We start from the raw sequence: 23,092 nt of genomic DNA, 5'->3' as shown, positions 1-23,092 counted from the left end.
CAAAATTGAAGTGCAAGATAAAATTTCAAGTTCAAGGTCAAAATTTAAGTTTAACGTCAAATTTCAAGGTCAAGGTCAAATTACAAGGTCAAATTTCAAGGTCAACATCAAATTTCAAGGTCAAGGTCAAAAATATGTGGCTTTCATTAAGGATGGATCTGTTGATTTTTTTTTGTTCTCGCCGATTTCGAACCAAAGACGGGTTCGATCATATTAATCAGTATTCTAGTAAGTTCATTTTTTGATGATTTTTGAAATTTTATTTATTAAAAACGGATAATAAATAAATATATTTAAGATAGCATCCGTGATATAATTTATGAATTGGTGACATAATTCAGAATGTCGCTGAGGGTAAAAGAAATTTTTATTACTTTTTATTTAAATTTTTTAAAATATATTAATAACTTATTACTGGTTTACTCTTGTCGGGAATCGAACGAAGGACCAAAATCGTTTAAATAACTAAAGATTTGAAGTAGGCAATTTTTAGAATATTTTTTGGAAATTTTTGGAATTTCTAGCATTGAAATTACGGATTTTTAAAATGGTGGCCTTAACGAAACATGCAACGTTAATACAATCCAATATGGTGGTCGTAACATAAAGTGTAACGATGACATTGTACTCAACCAAGATGGCGGGTGTAACGTAACATGCAACATTTATATAATCCAAAATGGCAAACATAATTATAAGTGCAACAGTGGTTTTTAAGTAATTAATATTTTATTAAATTTTATTTATTCAATTCGATTAATTAGTTTTTTTTTTATTTTTAAAATTTTTCCCGATTTTCTAACATAAAAATTACGCATTTTCAAGATGACTGACATGACGTCATACTATGTGACCATATATATACTTAAACATAAGTAGTGGGGGTCTTTCTGCCAGCAGCCACCATGGAGGAAGGAGCCTGACGCCATTTTTTTGCACTCGTCGGGTTTGAACCGAGGACTATTTATTGTAAGTCTTTAATAAAAAATTATTAAAATTGTAATAATTAATTTTTTTATAATTTTTATAAAAAAATTTCATTATAATCGGTATAATAAATAAAGATTTTCAAGATGGCGGACGTAACGGAAATTGCAACGGTGCCTAGATGACGTCAGAGGCTTATCGGAGGCTGTAGAAATGGATGCTTAAGTCTCTTTTAGAATTTTGTTTTCTTTCTAAGTAAAAAGACTTTGGAGGATTTTCTAAATCCTAATTTTCGAATTTTTGTGGTAGAAACCGAGACATTTTTCCCCAAGACGGGAATTTTTTTTAGTCATTTTGAAGTAATTTTTAGGAATTTTTGAGTCCAAAATGGTCGCCGGTACGTCACAAATCCAAGATGGCGGTCATCTAGTCACAAGAGCCTGACGCCTGTACCAGTTTAGTCATTTACATACTATTTAAACATTTGTACCAGATATGGAAAACAGGGACTTATTTCCTATTTATTGACAATACCCTGCTTATGGAAACCCGGGCATAGAATATCCATTAAATAATAAACATATTGCTGATACCAACCTGATAAAAATAATTAAAATTTATTAATCAAAAAAATTAATAGTTATTGGAAAGATATTTACTTATATTTTTAAAAAAATCAGATTAATATAGAATGCAATTCTTTGGGTATTAAATGGCCTTGGGCAAATAATCTGAAATTAATTTCATTATTTTATTCACAAAAAAAAATTTATACCCAGACTACTTCGAAACCAGAAAATTATAAAATATAGGTACCTAACCTTAAAAAACTAGAATGCTGAAAGTATGTCTTAAATACTATGAGACCTCCATCACTCCCTATAAAAGTTTATTAAATTCTAAACCATGAAATGTGTCCGGAAACCTGTTTCCGAGATTCCTGTAAAATGCATTAAAATGGAATAATGAAATGTTCAAGCCAATGGTGATCTATGTATTTAATAATATTATAGCAATTAGATAGTCATATACAAAGAGAATGTTTATATACATATTTGCTTCAAGCAAAATAAGTATAATCCAGTATTAAGCTTAAAAAAAGTGAAATTTTTCCAGTTAGGTACGTGGTTTGAACCACGTAAAAAATTACCCCTCAAATTTCACAACCACGCGCTCTGCCACCGCACTACCGAGAATTTCGGAGACTGGAAGGAGACTACCTATGCACTATCCATAATTAAATGTATGTTTTCTTACGTATTTAAAACCATGCTGCAGTCATATTGCATAAAACAGCTCACAAACTACATGGTTTACCGAAAAACTACTCACTACCACCATCCTGCTGCTTGTTTACTTTAACTGCGCTCGAACTATCTTGGACACTGCAGTTATCAAGCAGTATGGCCAACTTCACAGCAATAAATTTCTTGAAAAAGACACAGGTTAATTTCTCATTAATGATACGAAACGTTTTCCAATATATCATTTAATAAATGTATAACGATTGGTATTAATAAACAACATTCCTTTTTTTTTACAAGGTTCCGCTCTTATGAGAGAAAAAATTCCCCCTTCCCCCCGACCTTGTTCCACCACTGCCTGCAGCGTTTCCACTATGATGAGAGAGGCTTCCTTCTGTTATAATGATTACTATTACGATGTAACCATTCAGAATGTACACATGTTTGTTTTGGCTTGTTTGCAGATGATTGATTCTAAATAGTATTGTTAATTATTGTAATGTTTCATACCAAAATAAACCGGGAATTATTGCGAGCTACCCTTCAGTAGCAGAGTTGGTTACCATTTATTTACAATTTAATTTATCCTTTTTTTGTTTATTTAAATTATTTTTATAACTGAAACATTCATTTTAGTACTGAGTCTGCACTATGCACACATTATTCATGAATTCACACCTGAACACAGTTCGCCAGGTATAAAACATGTCATTCAATATTTCTCATAGTAATGTTTCTATTTGGAGTCTTTCTCAGTTTGAATTGGAAGTTTCTGTTAATATTGAAATTTAAGCAAGCTAAAGAAAAGGTCGCTTCTTAGTCGTGCATCGGGCAAGAAGTATCCTGCCTCGGGATCCCGCACAGGTGGCAAGAATACCTCGCGACGACCGCGGATTACTAAGTGGCTTTCAATATCAGTTAAATTTCACGACTTAGGGTTTAACACCGAAGTTATTGTGAACTTTCGCGTCGGACGTTTCCGTTATCCCAGTTTGGTAGTTTCGGCCGGGTCACCGATGAAGCCATGCACCCTGATCCTAGAGATGTGTTGGTGAGATTGTAACAAAATACTAGTAGTTTTCAGCATCCCAGAGGAGCTGCTGTAGCCGAGTTCCTGACGTCTGCTGTTGAAGCTCTAGTTCATCCTGTATTATTGTAGCTGACATTTCCTGAAGTCTATGATGTCCACCTGGTAGTCATGTTGACGATGTTTTTATTGCTCTACAGAACCCTGAGCATTCTTTAGCAATTAAGTATGGTGAATGTGTTTTCTAGTGTTGATACATACAATTTCATCAATTCACACTTAAATAGTGCGGTCTTACCAAGCATTTAAGGGTATCTCATTTAAAAATTATTTAACTTCATTTAATTGAATAAACTGTCACAAACATATTGCTTTTTTAAATGAGTAATTTCAATTTTGTGATAAACTATATGCTTCTGACCTCTTTTAACTTTCAAAGTAAAAATTTTGTTTCTTCTAAAAAAAAAATTGGTCGTCTATAAAGTCGGTTTACGGACGATAGTTTAACGTGACAACGTCATAACAAAACGTTGATGAAATGATTGCATAGTTTTATGAAAAAAATTGAATCATTTTTATTGAATTATTACTATTTTGTATGGAATCAAAGAAGGAGTGAAATGAAATCTACAATTTAAATGATAAATTTACTTTTATTTGCACTTATAATTTCAAATATTTTTATTACTTTAAAGAAGAGATTATTTTAACTATAACTTGTATACATGTTTGTTATTTATCTTCTTCCAATCTGTGTTATACTGTAAAGGAAAGGACGATGATAGGAAAAGTAGGAAACGAAGTTTCAAGTTTAATGTGCTTCGAAAAAGTCAAATCGATGGTTTTTCCAATCGAGTGGAAGAGAGATAGATGCGGCGCAAGCGTACAATGAGCGTAACGGGACACAGTGTAACGGGACAATATGCGCAACGGGACAATGTGCGTCACAGGAAAATGAGTCATCCTTTTTCGTACGTGCAGCCGGCGTTCATCGATTTATTAGACGTTGTCAAGTCAATAATAATATTTTCCATTGTACTTAGTTAATAGATTTAAACGTTCTTTTTATTTACTGGGTTTGTGTGTGTTTATTATGTGAAATTGTATTTCGCCCTGCGTTCACAAAATCTGACACAAAACAACAAATTATTTCATTACAATTATATATATTCTGTGGCTGGTAGAGGCACGTTATTAATAGAGTTTGCTTTTCGCCCAAGCAGTGTCACCAGACGTGCACAGAAATAATGGCGCCAGACTTCATGGAGCTAGGTATAACAAGGTTAAAATTGTATGCATTTTTGTTTTTCTATGTTTTGTAAACTTGGAAATAATAATGATTTTCTTTCAATTGTTCGACGGTTTAGAAGTGCACGAAAGATTGCTTATTGCTTTGAAAACCATCATAATATTGGCAAGAATAATCAGGAGCACACGGAGAAAACCATCATAATATTGACATGGATAATCGGGAGCACACGGAGAAAAACTGCCACACATTTTCTTTGATATCATAAAATTAAAAAAAAATTAAAAAATTAAAAAATACATAACATTCTGGCTTGAGAACTCCTCATTGATGAGCAAAGATAGAGTTATAGTTCAAGCCAGAATTTTGTGAATTTTTTTGTAATTTTTTTATTTTTAATTTTTTAATTTTTATTTTAATTTTTATGTTATCAAAGAAATTGTGTGGCAGTTTTTAACTTATATGAGTACTGAAATATATTTTATAATAAATACGTAAAACCAACTAATTTGCAGGTTTTAAATCTTTTAATTCTAATATACGACAAAATTATTATCCCCTAATATCAGAGTTTTTAAAATAATCATTTATAAATTTTTCAACAGTAAATTTTTCTTATATTAATGAGCCACACCGCCATCATCAATTGATGTTGCAGTAAATATTTTATAGAAGTAAAATCTTCAATCTAAGCACGCACATCTCATCAGCAAACAACGAAATAATAATAATTTTTTTTATTTAAATCTTAAAACTAATTTGTAACACGTTAAATGTCATTAATGGAGTCCACGCATTAAGTGGTGAAACTGTGCTAGTGAGGCGGGATGATAAGTGCGAAGTTCGCTAGTGTTTCTGGCGCGGTGTCGCCTCTACGCGCAAGACTCGGAACTGGCGTACAGTTCTCGTCGTGCATAGGGAAACTGCGAGATCTAAACGGTATCCATAACATTAAATGGCTGAGAAACGAAGATGAAGTTGCATTGCAGGTCTCATGAGTGCTTTCAAAATTTTTTTACGAGCTATTTAAACCTAAATTTTCTTTCGTTTACACGCGTTTTTGATTATATTCACTGCTAAAAAATTGATTTTTTAAATCGATATCCGACCTCAGCGTATTCTTACATGCATTTATATAGCACTATCTACTTTTAAATATTAAGCAGTTTTAAAACCCGTGATATTTTACTGCAGATCTGCACCATGTACCCGCCCAGGTAAGCGCGGCCCTTAATAGCCATATTATTTACTAGCTGCCCGACCCGGTTTCGCACGGCTATACTAATGGAAAAAATTAAGCCAGATCTCCCATTTACAGTAATGAGCAAAAAAAATTCAGTGAAAATTTATTACAATGCTGTATAATGTACCGGAGAGAAAATGAATAGCACCGATGGTTTCCCGACTCGTGCACGCAACGTACAACTGATGTACCCGTACTTCGCTACCGCAGTCTACAGGCAGATCACTCTTGCACCGCTCATTATCCATGCCCCTCCTTGTGGGTACGCCACTGCCACGCGATGCCCGTTGCCATGGAGACGGTGAAGGCATGAACAATGCAAAATCCTGTTCTCATGCAGACAAAGTACCCACTGTTGCCTGGTTTTAATTACCCATGGGATCTAATTTTCGGAAAATGTCATCCTGCGTAACATAAGGAACATTACTGTGAAGTTTCAAGTCTGTAAAATATATAAACTTGAAAAAAAAGGGCAATTAAAAAAACAAATTAAACACAGAGAGAGGAAAAAAGACAATAGTTTAGGTTTGCGATTTAAAGTGATAAAAAGTATTTAAATACTAATTGAACTATTATGAGGGTACTGATTGCTTTGTTGTTAATATCAAACAGGTGATTTTTACTTGTATGGGAAAATTAAGAACGATAAGGCATCTAGTGCGTGGTAACAATGTTAATAGGCAATAGGAAATAAACTTCTAGCGCCTGCGGCATTGTCAACACACACTTAGTATGTGTACTGCATGTTGTATCTAACCCCCTCAAACGCATTTGATTCTAAATTGTACTTTTAGTATGGATCCCTAACGTTATTGATAATATAATATAGCCTATAGCCTTCCTCAATAAATGTACTATACAACACTGAAATAATTTTTCAAATCGGACCAGTGGTTCCTGAGATTAGCGCGTTCAAACAAACAAACAAACTCTTCAGCTTTATAATATTAGTATAGATTAGTAATGCTATAAGGTCAGTCTGTCAAGCAATAAGACACACTATAGATGATTAGCAGTTAGCGTGGCTATCTTTAACAGGAAAGAATGCAAAGATGGCCAAGTTTTTTAATAAAATTAAAATTATGCTTTCCAAATATTTAACCTGTTAAAATTACAATTACTACACTATTTATTGGGAAATATTTGATCTCGCAATGAAAAATTTAAACGTTTATGATCTATCTCACCAGTGGCTTTAAGTCTTGTGTCCTGTGTAACACAATGAAATCAGCGATGCATGTTGCTTGATGTTACAGCAAGGTGCTTGTGAGATGCTTCATAGAACAAGCAGCAGTGGCGAGGCGTGAGGTTTACATGAGGGGAAGCAAAAACTCCGTTCACCCCAAAATATGGCTGAGGGGGGGGGGGGGGGTTCCGGGGGCCCTCCCCCTGGAAAATATTGATTTCAAGGTACAAAAGGGTGCTATTTAAGTAGTTTTCTTAACTGAACATTGACTATTCCACAAGTAGAAAATTTGGCTCTTTTTTGAAATTATAAAATATTTTTGAAAAATAATATTTGACTTACATTATTCTGATAATAAAATACCTACTCTACATTATTTATATACTAAGTGGGAGAGTAGTATCATCGATATCTGGTAAAAAAATATATAAACATACAACACATGGCAAAGTTTAAAATAAAGAGAAGAACCTCATAAAAATGTTCTAGGATAGTAAAAATTAAATGTTGGTATTTTTCGTACCAACGCAAAAGAAATTATCCTCATTATCCTCATACGTGATCAGAAACTCTGTTAACTGGTACGTGTACCAAGAAACTAGCACGTCAATCATTCCATTCCTGAAACGCCACCTCGCCACCTGCCGTGCCGAACTGTAGCGGACATAGCCGAAGCAGTCGGCGGAAGAATTCCACCGTCTGCTTCGGCCATGTTCGCTTCAGTTCGGCAAGAAAGCGTTACCTTCGTAGCTTCTACCACGTATTTTTACAGCCAATCCCCTCCTCGAACCTTTGTACCATGCCACCCCCCTTCCTAAAGGAAACTACTGCGGCAGCCTTCCTGCTGAAAGCGGTCCTACCAGCGTTTCTAAACCTAGCAACGCTTCTAAAACAGTATGTTTTGTGTGTCAATGAGTTATTTTCTTATAGCGCACAGCGCACAGTATTGGGTCCCAAGAAGATAATGTAAAAAATACACACACCTAACTGCACGAGCCAAAGTAAAATACTATTCTGAATAAAATATTTATTTAAAAAATACATTGTCTGGAAACTGCCTGGGCAAGCACTGCTTGCCTTGCTTGCCCTGACGAGACGCCACTGACAAGCAGTCTCGCACAACTGTCTCTCGCTGGTGGGATGAGGCTGCGGCCATGTACGCTGTCTGACGTGTGAGGACCTTATTACGCCATTTGTCTTCATTGAATGTAAATGGGGTGTTAACTACAGCGGGTCGCCTGCAGGGAGATAGGGTGGTAAGAAAGAAAAGGAATAAAAGGCTTGGCATTAAAATTGTCATAGTAAATCATTATTATGTATGATGTCTGATTTTAGAGTAAGGATCTTTTTGAGGCCAGATTTCTTGTAACCGAAGAACTGTTTTTTTTTTATATCTAAATTATAATTTTTCGAAGAGTTTTCTACCTAAAAACCAATTTGTTTGGTTTTGTTTCATTACATAATTTCACCTTAAATATTAAAATACCATTTCCACAAAAATATTATATTAGATTGTTATGCGCGCCAGTTTCAGAGCGGGCTGGCGACCACGCACGGCCAATGACGAAACGAGCCGTTCCATTGACGTAAAGCACGCCAAGCGTGCCCGGCCAGATTACAAGTGTCTTGGGTGTTTCGGACGTCGAGTCGGCCTAGGATGACGCGACAAGTCAAAGCCGCTTTAGTCACTTCAAAAAGGACGCTACGGGTATATATGCAACGGCGCCGGCCTCCGTGAGAGTTCTGAGGGTTCGGATAGTTCTGACAGTAGGGGAGAGAGTCTCCCCAAGGTCGTGGTAATAGCGATACCCGTATGATCAGCGAGAGCGATATGAAGAGGGCAAAGAGCTCTTGGTGAGCAAACCAGACCTATCAGGAGGCGATACCCATGTTTGAAGTCCTGGCGAGCCAGTCGGTGCTACGAGCGATAGTTGAGGACTGTATGCGGCGCGGCGTGGCTGAGTGTGCGAAGTAAGTGGATAGATGTAGACAGAAGAGCGAGCCACTGTCGAGTCAAGCTCCAGTGAACAGTGTTAAAGTTTCAATGATCAGCGTAAGACTAATTGTGGTAAATAAATTTATAGTGTAGTATATAAATAAATGATGTAAATAAATTTATAGTGTAGACATTAGTAATAAATAATAATTGGGCAAGTGTATGTGGACAAGAAAGTTGGCTGCCGACTAACTTACGAACGTAATGGCATTCTTGGCCGAAATGAAGAATAACCAGGAGAAAGTAGAGAGTAGGCTGAATGAAATGAAGAGTATCCAGGATGAAATGATGAAAGGCCAGTATGACATGTAATATAAAATGGAGAGTAACCAAGAGGAGATGAACAAACAAATGAAGAACTGTCAAGAAGAGGTAAATTGTACTATGATGACCAAGGCAGAGGACATTAAGAAGAACCAAGAAGAGATGCGAAAATAAATATATGATGCACATTAAGAAATGAAGAAGAAGATTGACGAAACAAGCATCCAGTTCGAACATATAGTACAGTGTTTGGAGCAGCATATTACACAACAGAGGCAGCAACTTGCCAGACAGGCGCAACAGCTAGCCGAACATGAAAAACTGATGGCATAACAGCTAGCTTAGCTCGAACATAACACTAAATGGCGTATGAAAACTTTAACCTAAGAGTTCCAACGGATGAAAAAAGAAGCCTCTGCTGCTACGAACCGTAAGAGTTTCTCCGAAGATGTTAAAATGGAAGGCACTTCCAGCGGCCACTAAAAATTCAGGCCACCCATATTCCATGTTCAATATTCGTGGACAGTGTATAGAAGACATTTCGAGACAGCTGCAAAAGTAAATGATTGTGGCGAAGAAGAAAAGGATACGGAACTTGTCTTGTCCCTGATAGGATCTCCACTAGAGTTGTAGCAGACCATACCAGTCCCAGACCAGAAAGACTATGGAGTATTAGTAGAGGCCCTTGCGGTGAGTTATGGCGAGCGACACATGGGCGAGAGGTACATAACTGGCCTGAAGACATATCAACAGCGATCTTCAGAAACACTCAAAGAATTCGAGGTCGAGGTTCACCACTCGTGCACCTTGCCTACCCAGAAGCACCCACAGAGTTCCGCCAGATGCTAGCCACCAGTGTGTTTATAGAAGACTCAGAGATGCGGATTTTCAGCAACTTTGTGTTTGGCCCACCAAAAAAATATCCTCGATGCTCTTATTCACGCCCTGGAAATTGAAGGCAATCCTCAGGAAACATGAGTATCAGAGTGAGACAGGCTGTGATAGAACCTTACCACCAATCGAGTAGCCGCTCGAGTATTAACGAAGAGATTATGCTTGTGACACTAAGGAAGCTGTTAAATAGTTCGTAATTTTGGAGAACAATGGGATTACAGCGGTGCTTCGTCTGAAAAGAACTAGGACACAACCGGCGGGAGTGTCCGAATCGTGAAACAAAATCCAAGAGAGAATAACAATGCTGTGATGCAGTAATCAGACAGGAAATTAATCTATTGGTTCGACGAAGAATAGGTCACCCACGGTATTTCGCGTGACGATAAACTAATTGGATCGTGTGAGGAAACTGAAGGAGGAAGGACATCGATGTGACAATGGGAGGGTGACAACTCACAGGTTTAAAGGGGCATGAAGTCGCCTGGGCATGCTCAATGAAGATTCCTGGAACGGGAAAATACGCAACGGGTTTGCCCGATGGAAAGGGAAGTGCCACGGCAGCAAGTGTAGAAGAACGAGTCCCATAGTAATCGCAAAACGAACTTATGATCCCGAAGAGTGGAGGACGGCCGAGATGTTATTTCTTTCAAGAAGCGGGCCAATTCCAGTACACCTGCCCGATGCGTAGGATGGCTTTGCAGCATGGTCCACAACAGCACAGTGTTACCTGTTTGGGACGGACAAGTTTGAGGACAAAGCCATGTTATGAACGCGAGAGACAAGACCACGATGCGCATCAGGTTCGGAGCGGGCTGGTGGCCACGTACGGCCACTGATGTCACGCGCCGCCCATTTATGTGAGGCATGCCATGTGTGCCTGGCCGGATTATAAGGGTTTCGCTACCCCCTACCCCTAAACCATGCACCGTCACGCCTTGGGCTATTATTACCTATAGTAGCTTGGTAATTCCGGGCTAACAGAAGCCACCACGTGGAGTGGCATGAATGAGCATTGCCATTCTCAATGTTTCGGGTGTCAGGTCGGCCTAGAAAGAAGGGACACATCCCAGCTGCTCTCATCCCTCCGAAAAGGACGCCATGTATACATAAGTGACGATGCCAGCCTCCGCGGGAGTTCCAAAAGTTCGGAGGTTTCTGCGAGTGAAGGGAAGTGCGACATCGGCGAAAATGATGAGAGACCTCCTCGAGTGTGGCGTGACGAGGAGCGATGAAAACCGTGAGGGTGTGACTGAGTAACGACAGGCGCGAGGGAAGGGGTGAATCACTGTCGAGTCTAGCTCAAGTGAGGAGTGAGAACTGTGGATCTTGACAGACATTGAGTTACTTGCGAATAAATATTTTTAAAAGCCGTTTTTAAGTGCAATTATTTATTATTATTGTAAAAAATAGTAGTAATAAAACTGTAACAAAACTTAATTGGGATATAGATTACAAACGCAGTTCCTCGACATTATACTTGTAAAAATGTATAACTTTTTAAAATATCGCTTAGCATCGTTTTAACCATATATCCTGCGAAAAAATATACACACATTAGTTTTGTTTTTAGTTTAAGTTTTTTAAGTCACAGAATGACTTATTTAATATAAGTATTTAGAATATAATAGTCAGTCGTCCAGATATATGTTGGATGAGGTTTCAGGTGTCGGGATCCACCATAATAATTATATGACGTCATTGCCACAATATTGAATTACATAAATGGCAACAATCTTGGAACTCCTTGAACTGTTACATTGACCCTGACAAACATTTGGTTTACTCCATCTCGGATTATAGATCTTTCCAGAGCATGATATTGCCAATTCCAGTCTTTAATTTTTATTAATTTTATACTGCTCTATTTAATGTTGTCTTGTATATCGACGTAGATTTTAAAGGAACGTTAAAAAAATTATAAGAATATTAATAGGTGAAAACTATATTAAAAATACTATTATGTAATCAGTACTTTGAAATAATAATTTCGATTAGGAAAAGTACATAAACAATTACTATACTTTTTTGAAATATATTTAAAACATTTTAAATTTAACAGACTTTCTAATTTATAAAATTATCAACAAATAATTTTAGTCATGGACTTGAAACTGTACATCTTGTCGGTTGTTTAAGTTGGCTTTTAAAACCGTAAAAAATAACCAGAAATTATTAATAAAATACAAACCTCATTTAAATTATAAGAAAATCCTATATATAATATACCAAGATACTTTTAATGATAAAATATTTGTTTTCAGCATCCACCGTATTAAAAATCGTTACATAAAGAACCAAAAATATTACGATATGTCATTAACTCGATCTCTGGTTTGAGTAAATTATTATTATTACCCAAAATTCATTATTTAATATCAAAAATCACATTTCCATAATACTTATTATTTTAAATTATTAACGCACGTTATTGCCTGATTGTAAATATTACTAACTAATGCCTGACATGGGTTGCAATACCTCATTGTATTTTTTGTAATATTTTTTTTTAGTTTTATACACACATACAAAGTACCTGTCTATACATTTATCGTTATCTCTCTGTAACTATATATATCTCTAAATATCTCTTTATAATCATCTCGCCATATCCTTCCATATATCTCACTCTCCCTCTATCTATGTAACTATATATATCTTTATATATTACTAAACATATATCCATATGAATCATCATACATCTCTACTTAAATATAACTCTATAGTTCTCTATAACACTAAATCTTCTCGATGTATGTATATATACATTTCTTTTAATCAATATATACATTACTCTATAACTCTCGAGATATAAAACTTTCTGTAAATCTGCCTATTCATATCTCTCTCCAACACTCTGTATTTCTCTATCACTCACTCTATCTCAATCCGTCACTCTCTGCCTCTCTTTCTTTCTATCGCTTTTTCTATATCTATCTCTCTTTATGTCTCTTGCTTTCACTCTACTCACACGCCACCATTATTATTCGTAACATATAAAAGAGGAACTAACATAAAATATTACAGTTAATTATCCGATACTATTGGCGCGCACCATAATTTTTTGTTTACGGATTGGTTTTGTCTAAATCTCACATGAACAAAGAGATATGAAGTGTTGGTAAGAAGGATGTATGATGTAAGGGATTTGTTGTATAAATTCTTTGCCATTTAAATACTTGAAGTCAACATGACAACACCTCTAACACTTTTTTTTGCTTCTTCATTGCAAAACAATTTTCGATTATAATGTATTTTATACCTAATTACTAGCAGATATGTTGGTATAATTTTAGCAATATCCACTACATGAAGGCCTTGTTACGATTCTTCCTAGCTAGTTATTTTTAAGCTATTAAACAAATTTATAGCAAATTATAGCCGTTATACAGCTCCATTCCCTAAACTAATACATCCATGATTTCAAACGTATAAAATTTCACAGAGATCGGATAAACGATGAATTATCAATGCAATGACGAAATTTTATCAAGAATAAAAACATTTTGCTTTAAGGATTGGTTTTAATTATACATAATCTCAAATAGACAGTGCAGTAATTACCATTACAACGATTTCCTGTCCAATACGGTCAATTGATACTTTCCCGCTAAAATAAGATATATGTTTTTTGTTTATGATGTTGCCCATAAACTTCTTTTCCCATATAAAATTATGACCTTCTAAGCTGAAAACCATTATTTAATTAACAGAAATACGAAGATGGTGATGTGAAAAATTTCTTTCAAAGACGTTTTCAATCTTACAGTCTTTATCTGAAGCAAATTCATATTTGCTTAAGTTGATTACTGTATAGAGTGCACTCGTATAGTACAATATCAATAACGATAGTTCGCCTTTGCATGCAACTTGCACGCTCTGGCTCGTGCCGAGTGAACTACATTTAATAGCCCGCTTTCTTTAGTGGTTAGACGATATTACTAAACCGGAATGGCGAGATTTCACCAAGAATAATTAAATTATGCTTTAAGGTTTGGTTGTATCGGAATCTCACCTAGATTGTTCCCTTTCCCTTGTTTTGAAGATCAAGTATGCAAAGTTTCAACCCAAAAGGGTAAACAATGCGTGAGCGTATAAAAAAAAACACATTCATATCTAAACATTAAACATAAAATTTATTCCTATATACGATCTCCATTTCATAAAACTCGGTGGCGTCCCGCTTTCTTTAGTGTTTTGGTTTACATTCCTATTCATCATTCTACTTTTATTTCACTGAAAATATTAAAAAAGAGTGCGTAGATGTTTTATTGGTAATGGGCTGGTTCTTCCACAATATCCCTGTATTATATTTATGTATCAGACGATTGTACTCGGTGTCGGCGACCGTAGCGTGATTCATATTCATGGTCAAGGTTATAAGGTTACAAGCAAGTGTGTACGTGGAAACGCACAATAATTACCACTTTATTAATATGCATTAAAAATAATATTTAGTTTCATGTACCTGTTATAATAGTTGAATCTTTAAATAGAATTGTTTTTATTTCACCTTTTTATTTTTTTACGGAGCAATCAAGTTCATAAAAAAAAGAAGCAATCACCAATGAGTGTTTTATTGCACGATTGTATTTGCATCTGTATTATAATAGAATGTGCCATGTTACAACAGGGCTTAGACAAGCAGAAACACTGGTATCAGGTCTCGGGGGACCGCGCGGATGGTAGTCGTCCATGTTTTCAGTAGGCTACATGCTCCTCAAACGTCTTTACGCCCCCCGCAGGCCACTCCTGTGTTCCCCGCGGCTTGTGGAAGAAGCGTGTGGATAGCGTGGCGTAACCATTCTGCTCGCGAGGAATTACTTGTGGCACATTTATTTTAATCACAGACCTTGTTATTAATTCTGGCAACAGATGCAAGTTTAGCTATTAACAGTATGTTGGGAATTATTACAATTGTAGTTAGAGCTCGACACCCCATTTGCAGGTAGAAGTTAGGTAACACGTTATACATATTTTAGTTAATTTATATGATATTATTTAGTTAGTTTTAAAAAAATATTTCATACATTTTCCATAAAATTGTAATTTTTTATTATTTTTAGGTTCTGTAGTTTTGTTTAAAAAAAAAGTTTATTATTGAAAGTCTCATTTGCTAAAAGGTAATTATTTTTATTTATTCCAGCCAACTTACTTTTCGGTACTGTTATTTTAATGTTCACTTCAGGCGACCACAGGTTCACTTCGTAATCAAGCATGCATTCACGATATAAGTCCTAAACCTCAAACTATAAAAAATATAACAATTCACCCCCAAAAACTTATTTTTATAATAAACATCAAGTGGGTCATGCATAACTGTAATTACACCAATTTTGGCTTCCAAGGATATACTAATTTGTAGCTAACTGTATTTGGGTGGTTAGCCCAGTACCCTGCGACCTAGAGAATGCAAGTGTAATACTGTACTCTTGTTACTTAGCAAAGACAAAATAAAAATTCTTATGCTATAAAGTTATAAAAATTTTATATTTAAAGCACTAGCTTGCCAATATAACAGAACATTTTGTCGCAGATAAGCCAATTCCAAAGTATTATGGAATTTTCAGGAGGAACAATTGTGGGCTCTAAATGTATTTGGGATAACTAGTGTCTTACATTGAATAAATTTTCCAAAAAAAAAAAAAAACATTTCAAAATTTTTTTTGCGCTTTTGCAGCTGGGAGGTTCATAAAAAATGACATTTTTTATACAGTAAAAGTAAATAAAATGCCAATGTCTGAAAACAATTTTGTTATATGAAATTTGAAAGAAAGTAAGATTTGGTTAACAGGCAACATTAGAAAATTATTTTCATCACAAATAAGTAAATTTCCCCCATTTTTTATTTTTGATTGACGGAATTTGTTAGACGTAACAATTTCATTTATTTCCAAATATTTCTGACCAATTTAGACGACACAATATTACACCCGCGCCTCACTCGGGGCTCGAATCCGGAGTCCTCTCACCGACAGCCTTTGTGAATCCGGCGCTAGGAAATTGGCAGCCTAGTACAAGTACATGTCTTATTGTGTTCTTAAATTTTTGAAACGTAACATTCTAAATCTCTAAACATTTGTTTTCTTATATGTTTTTCATTGTTTGTATTTATCTAAAATTATTTTTATATATTTAGCTGATGAAAATATATTATTATCCCCCAAAAATCATTATTAAACATGTTTATCTAACAAAACAGTTTCATATAATCATTCCAATTTATTTCATATACGAAATAAAAGTAGGTTTAATAAGGACTGAAAATTATTTAAAACTTATCACAAATACCATAAAAGAAATGCTTATATTTAATGTGCGTCGGACAAAACACACAAAATAATCTCTTTAAGGTTCCCATTAATTCCAAGGCTACTTCAAACTGTTCACAGCTTATTAATATATCCTCTGTATCAATTTTTTTTACAAACAACTGTACCCTACTATCGCTTTTTTTTCGTGGCGTTTATTATCGCTTTTCACATCACTTGAGCAATTCAAGAAACTACATCATAGCAAATTCAAGCTTCACGTTATCTAACATGCGAAGGGTCAACTGTTTATTGCTAGCCGTGGTGAAGAGGTCTTCGATTCGAACCCGCTCGAGTGGCCTTGTTTCCTCACAGACTTCAAACTCTGAATGACGGTTTTCTGTTGACTTTCGCGTCGTGCTCCAGCTGCTTGCGAACCAGCCCCAGTCCAGGCCGCGCCGCGGGTCAACCAGTGTCGACAACTCCCTGATGTCGCAGGCCTGCCACTGCGTGACGCTCACTGGAGCCCCGCTACAAAAACTGGCTGAGCGTTGTGTCAGTGTTTAATGAATTTTGAATTGATAAAATAGTGAACTTGTTTACTCATTATTACTTCAAGCACAAACAATTTTAAGACTTTTTTAATACTAGCTTCAAATTCGCAACAATTAATTTTTATTTCTGGCTCCAAATTACTAACCATCGGGATCATACTGTCTAAGCGTAATCAGATTTGAGGAAGTTTTGATTATTCACGTCTCCATAGAGATTTGGAGCTACGTAATTTATTGTCTTGATTTAAATTATGACGGCGATAGTTGCTAAAATATGAGTGTCTAATGCCAACATTATTGCTCATATATTTTTTTCGTACAAAGAATATTTAAAAATAATTGTATTTAAATGTTTAAACTAACAACATAATCCATCCACCAACATACAACATCTTTCAATGTTTTTTTTTTTTTTTTCGCTTTTCATACGCTTTCTTCCCCAAGATACCTAGATATTTAAACAAACTATCCAATCACATTTTACCTTTAGCAGTGATACTTAAGAATAATTTAACGCAGATCTTAACGATATTATTTTCTGGAGTTACCACTAGATGGTAAAGTGACCAGTCAGTGACTGAAAGACACAGATCATTAATCAGCCCTCAGAAAAACAATTGTTCTGAATTTCCGAAAACAAACTGGCTAGGATTCCAAATTTTTGACGTTTGGAAGGAACATTCCCTCACTTCTGGTTCCTGTTCTGATCGACTAGACCGAAAGAGTTCCGTCCCCGGCTTCACCAACCGTGCGCTGGCTGGCAGCGCGGCCTCCCCAGGTGCATTATTGGGAACATCCTCCTTGATTGGTCCTTGATCCATTGGCTGTTGGTGACGATGTGGTGAGGGGGCCTCTGGCTGGGTGCCAGAGCTCTAAAAGCTAGATGACGCTAAGGGCGACCCTGACTCGTGCATCACACGTTCCTTCGCCTCTACATGTCACACATCGAGCGGGTGTGCAGTCGTCACGTCGGTCATGCACCGCTTTGGGACTTCGGTGGCCCTACCATTTTAAGAGGGAATATTTAATATAACTGCTCTCTGAACATAATATCATACTTTCATGCCTATAAATTCTTGGAAAAACAACCGGTTTACATTTTACAGCTGTCTAAAAATAATTTTTTTAAAAAAATATGTTAAATAGCTACCATAAGAATGTTTAGTGACACAAATTTTTTCATAATAAAACACCTCAAATGTTTAATAAATCATGAATTGTTTTTAAATGGCGCTTTAGCACCTGGAGCTATGCACGCTCTTTGACAGCCACGCCAGGCAACCACCTTAAAAATGAAGTGAAAGATATGGTTGGTGCATCATGCAGGCTTCCAGAGTGTTTACTGTGCAGTTTGCTGCACGTCTCACCAGAATGCTAGCCGCTGTGTCTGCTGCTATCTGCTCGCCTTCACGCAACACCACTTCACTTGTCGCCGGCACGCAGCTGTGTGCCGGAGCAGGCTGGCTGGCCTCTTTGTGCCTAGCCGCTGACAACTGCGCCGCATCTTCGGCCGAATTCGGGCAACCACGCCACTGCTCGTGAGTGTGACAGTGCATGAACGACACAACAACCGCTATAACTCATCGCCTCGTTTCAGAATTAAATTTTTTTCGTGCTGTCGCTTTATGTCGCAGTTTTCAAATTAGCTGGTTTTGTAGACAAATTTATCTCGTAACCTGATTTTCTTTTTTAAAAATAATAACATATTGCTTCGTCATAATAATGATTTTTTGTATTTTATATCAAATTTAATGCAAAAAAATTACAAAGTACAAACTTACGTAATTGTCATCTTAACTTTCACCTTTTTTATTAATAGGTATGTGCGCTTATGATCTATTTTGAGACTTTAGGCCTAAATTAAGTTTGAAATATTGCAAATTGCAGTTCACCGCGCTATTAAAATGACAATTTATTTAAGATTATTTTAATGTAAACCAATGGTGGGGAAGCAAAATAAAATAATGTTGTTCCTTGTAAGGCATTTACAGATGTATTTTATTAAAACGATACTATCTAGTACTATCTAAGCACTTGGGGTGTTCTTACTTATATAAAACAATTAATAGTGCTCACATAAATTGATAAGTCTTAAACCACAAACTACCAAATTATCAATTTGATCACGGACTGACGTTGGCCTTACCGTATATTTATTTTCTTGAACATTAAATAGGTTTTATAACCCCAAAATAATGACTGAATTTAATGTTCTGCCAAAAACCGCCCTTTTAATACAAAAGAGCCCGGCAAATGAGAAAAAAATAATATCTATACACACATACAGGCTTGTTGGTGAGTTCGAATACTAATGGTCAATACCTGGACTCAGGAATAAGGTCATGGATTAGAGCCTCAAAGTACTAACGCTTTTTTTTTTGGCTTTTGATAGTGAAATAAATATATTTTATAAAAAAGTATTGGAATTCGCATTTTCACCAGAATAGTGAGAAGTATATTTATAATAGTTCCTTCAGGAACAGGCTTCAGACTGTAGTGAGTGGTGCCGGGTCAATGGCCGATTTATCTGACATCACGGCGGCCATCTTGATCTCAAAAATTCCAAATTCCGCTAAAATGACTCAAAAAGACTCAAAAAGTATCGTTTAGAGTAAAAATTTCTCGTTTCTTTCTCAAAAATTCAAAAATTAGGAATTCGAAAACCTCAAAAGTCTTTTTGTCTTAGAAAGAACTCAAAATCCTAAAAGCGGCTTAAAAATCCTAAGAGCTAGCCGCTTTAAGCCACCGAGGTCATGACCTAGAAAATTAGGATGCCATGGCAGCCATTTTGAATTATCACGTCGCCGTTGTAATTTCTGTTATGTCCGCCATCTTGAAAATCAGTAATTTTTTGTTAGAAAATCGGAAAAAAATTTAAAATTTATAAATAAATAATAATCAATCCAATTGAAAAATAAAAAATTTAATAACTAAAATTACTTTGAAAAAATTATAAAAATATGGAGCTCGGAGTCCTCGGTTCGAACCCGGCAAAGTCTAAAATAAACATTGCGACCGATCCTTCCCGCACGGTAACTAAAGGCAGACTGAACCCCACTACTTTTTTCAAAGTAAATATTTTGTCGCCTAGTATGACGTCATGTCCGCCTTCTTAAAATCAGTAATTTTTGTTAGAAAATCGGGAAATTTTTAAAAATCATTAAAAAATAATCAATAGAATTGAATAATAAAAATTTCATAAAATATTTCTTTAAAACCACTGTTGCACTTATCGTTATGGTCGCCATCTTGGATTATATAAATGTTGCATGTTTCGTTATGCCAGCCATTTTGGTTGAGTACGATGTTATCATTACAATTTACGTTACGACCGCCATATTGGATCCTATAAATGTTGCATGTTTCGTTACGGCAGCCATTTTGTAAATTCTTCATTTCAATTTTAGAAATTCCGAAAAAATTCCAAAAAAATATATAAATAATTGCCTTCTTAAAATGTAAAGTTATTTAAACGATTTCCGTTCTCAGTTAAATTTCCGGCGAGAGTAAACCATTAATTTATTAATGTATTTAAAAAATTCTCATAAAAAGTAATAAAAATTTCTTACACCACACCCTACATTTTGAATTATGTCACCTCTGTATCAATTTTATTGTTGTGGACGCATCTTGAAAATCTTTATTTTTTTAACCGATTTAAATGAAAAAAGTTCAAAATTCATTAAAATTAACTTATTAGAATACTGATTGATTAGATCGATTTCTGTCCTCGGTTCGAAACCAGTAAAAAAAAAAAAACATATCCTTCCTCCACGGAAGCTAACCAGACTGACCTCACACCACCAATACCAAAGTATATATCTTCAAATGGTATGACGTCATGTCCGCCAACTTGTCTTCGTCCGCTGGAGGCCACCATCTTGTTTTCGTCTGCTAGTGTGTCTAGCACCATGTTAGTATAATTTTCTGTTCACCATACCTTTGACCTCAGCTGTTGGCTTTGAAAATTTACCTTGACCTTGAACTTTGACCTAGACTTTGAAAATTGACGTTGACCTTGAAATTTGTCCTTGACCTTGAACTTTGTCCTTGACTTTGAAATTTTACCTTGACCTTGACGACCATCATGTATCCGATATTTTGTGTTTAGTACTCGCTACCATTAACGATAGTTAACATATATTACCCGCTAGAAGATATTGACACCATCTTGTTTTCGTCTGCTGGAGGACTCCATTTTGTGTGTGTACTTGTCTGATAGAGTATATTACCATCATTTTTGTTTAAGTTTTACCCGCTAGAGTGCATTCGTTATTTATTTTTACTGTGGCACCCGCCATCTTATCATTTGGGTGCCATCATGGCAATTTGTAATTATTTAGCTAGCAATTCGGGAAAAATTTCAAAAATCATAAATAAATTTAAAATCAATATACTGATTGATTCGATCGATTCCTGTCCTTGGTACGATCCCTGGTCGATGCAAAATATTTAATTTTATATAAAAAACAATAACTTCAATAAATCAGTTTCAAAATTCTAAAAGAGGCTTAAAATCAACTACTACCATCATACTATAAGCCATTAAAACTGCCATCTTGGATATTTGTAATTATTGACTTATAAATTCTGGAAAAATTCAAAAATTCACCGAAAAAAAACTCATTAAATAACATATTGAATTGATGGATTCCTGTCGTTGGTTTGATTCTTGACCAGTGACAAGTGTAAATAAATATTTAAAAAATATATATATTTTGGTTTCCATTACCTTTCAGGGAGTTAATCAATCATACACTCTACGAAAAACAAATCAAGACAATATTAAACAATGTTCGACGAATTAAAATAATTAATGATAAACCTAACAAGAATGTATAGTTTTTCTATACTTATAATATCTTCAAAGCCGTTCAGGTACAAAGCCATACTTACATATAGATTTCGGACCGCGAGACCGGATCAGAAACCATGTCAGACATATAGACCAGTCATTTCCGAACATCACGACCTTCTTTATTGACAGCTAATTATATTCAATTAAACCAACGTAACATGTTTTTACGCTTACAAGACGACCAAGAATCCCATCAAAATGCCAGCACATTTTGGAAGCGCCATAAACAAAAAGGAAGCACCGTCAACCAAAAGATAGCATATTTGGAAACACAATAAAAAAGGAAGCACATTAGGAAACACAATCAATAACGCAGCACATTTTGGAAGAACCATCAACCAAAAGGTAGCACATTTTGGAAGCACCATCAACAAAATGGCAGCACATTTTGGAAGCACCATAAACAAATGGCACCTCATTTTGGAAGCACCATCAACAAAATGGCAGCATATTTTGAAAGCACAATAAAAAAAGGCAGCAAATTTCGGAAGTATAATCAAAAAGGCAGCTCATTTTGGACGCACCGTCAATCAAAAGGAAGCACAATCTACAAAACGAAAGATCATTTAACGAAAAGGAGGTACACTTTAACGTACATTCAACTCGGTAGGATGCGATCGTCAATGTTAAGTTAGAATATAATGTCTCCATCAGTCTATGAATCCATCAAAATTTACTTCCATGAGATATTGGCTTTAATAGTCATTGGCTCCATCAGTCATTGACTCCAACGGTATTTTGGCTCCAAAGGTCATTGGCTCCAAACAGTCATTGGCTCCAACTGCCTTTTGCTTCAACAGCTCCAATGATATTTGGCTAGAATGCTATGAATCTAAGAGACTATGATGCTACACGGCTACGAGTTTACAAGGATCTAGCTGGTTACGAGTTATACATGGCTGCGAGATTGCATGACTAAAAAACTGCGTGGCTACGAAACTACATGTTTATGAATCTACAAGGATACAAGTCTACTAGGCTCCAAATGACTGCGATACTACTTGGCTACAATACCACTTGGCTACAAAACGTCAATTCTACGAGTATACAAGACTCCTACGACTGCCTACGAGTCTACAAAGCTCCAACTACTCCAGCAGATTTATGTTATAAGATTACAAGACTAGTTGTTTATGTAGCTACACGTCTACGAGGCTACTTGGCTACGTAGCTACAATTTTACGAGTCTCCAAGACATCATTACTACACGACTACGAGCCATGAGGTTACGAGACTACGTGACTACGAGTCTTCAAGTTTACGAGACTGCAAGGCTACAGAGCTACGAAGCTTCTAGAACACAAGTTTCCGAGACTGCGGGGATACAGGACTACAAGTCTACATGAGTACTTAACTACGAAGCTACAAGTCTACAATGCTCCATTAGCTACATCTGTCTTCG

General features: G+C 35.8%; 1 protein-coding gene across 1 annotated transcript in view; it reads right to left on the bottom strand.

Annotated features, from left to right (window-relative positions):
- LOC134527261 (mpv17-like protein) overlaps positions 1-18,289 on the bottom strand; it is a 520,718-nt gene extending 502,429 nt beyond the window's left edge. The window contains exon 1 of the mRNA XM_063359784.1: positions 18,200-18,289. The gene's annotated coding sequence lies outside the window, so the exon portion shown is untranslated. The remainder of the gene's footprint in view (positions 1-18,199) is intronic.
- Positions 18,290-23,092: the final 4,803 nt, after the last annotated feature.

This window comes from Bacillus rossius, chromosome 1 (genome assembly GCF_032445375.1).
Source record: "Bacillus rossius redtenbacheri isolate Brsri chromosome 1, Brsri_v3, whole genome shotgun sequence".
Taxonomy (NCBI): Eukaryota; Metazoa; Arthropoda; class Insecta; order Phasmatodea; family Bacillidae; genus Bacillus; species Bacillus rossius.
Note: the sequence above shows the minus strand (reverse complement) of the source record. Positions and strands in the feature narration are given on the sequence as shown.